Source organism: Asparagus officinalis, chromosome 5 (assembly GCF_001876935.1).
Source record: "Asparagus officinalis chromosome 5, Aspof.V1, whole genome shotgun sequence".
Lineage (NCBI taxonomy): Eukaryota > Viridiplantae > Streptophyta > Magnoliopsida > Asparagales > Asparagaceae > Asparagus > Asparagus officinalis.
In genome coordinates this window covers 3,644,830-3,645,592 of record NC_033798.1, presented here as the reverse complement: position 1 = coordinate 3,645,592, position 763 = coordinate 3,644,830, and positions in this window count along the sequence as shown.

Here is a 763-nt window from a genome sequence, read left to right as displayed (position 1 = left end):
TATTCGAGTTTATTGTAATGACTAAAGTTGTAATAGATTCGATCGCAATGAATACAACAATTTTCGACGTAAACAGTTGTGAAGGTTACCGGTTGGTTGTTAAGATTATGAGTTAGTTGTTAAGAATAAGTGTTGGTTATGAATGTTACACATTGGTTGTGAAGTTAACATTCACAATCAACTCCTTACCGAAGTTCACAACCAACCCGTAACCTTTACAACCAATCCGTAACCTTAACAATCAACCATTAACCTTCACAACCAATCCGTAACTTTAACAATCAACCCGTAACCTTCACAAGCAACCCGTAGCATTTACAACCAACGCGTAACCTTCACAACCAACACATAACCTTAACAATCAATTCGTAACATTCACAACCAACTCGTGACCTTCATAACCAACCCTAACACCTTCACAATCAATGCGTATCCTTCACAACCAACACATAACCTTAAAAAAATAACACGTAACCTTCACAACTCGTAACCTTCACAACTCGATTTCAAAAAAAAATATATAAATTTAAGGGGGTTGGCGATGCAACTCGTCATCACCGTCTTCATGTTCGAAGTTTTCTTCGCCTCATGAACGAACGTCGGGAAAGTTTCACCGCCAACGTCAACACCGTCGATGTCGACGATATTGAGAAAATTTGGAGGGAACTAGATATCCCCCCCCAAACCTATTTTAAATCATCATAGTAACATCATGAGAGAGAGAGAGAGAGAGAGAGAGAGAGAGAGAGAGAGAGAGAGAGAG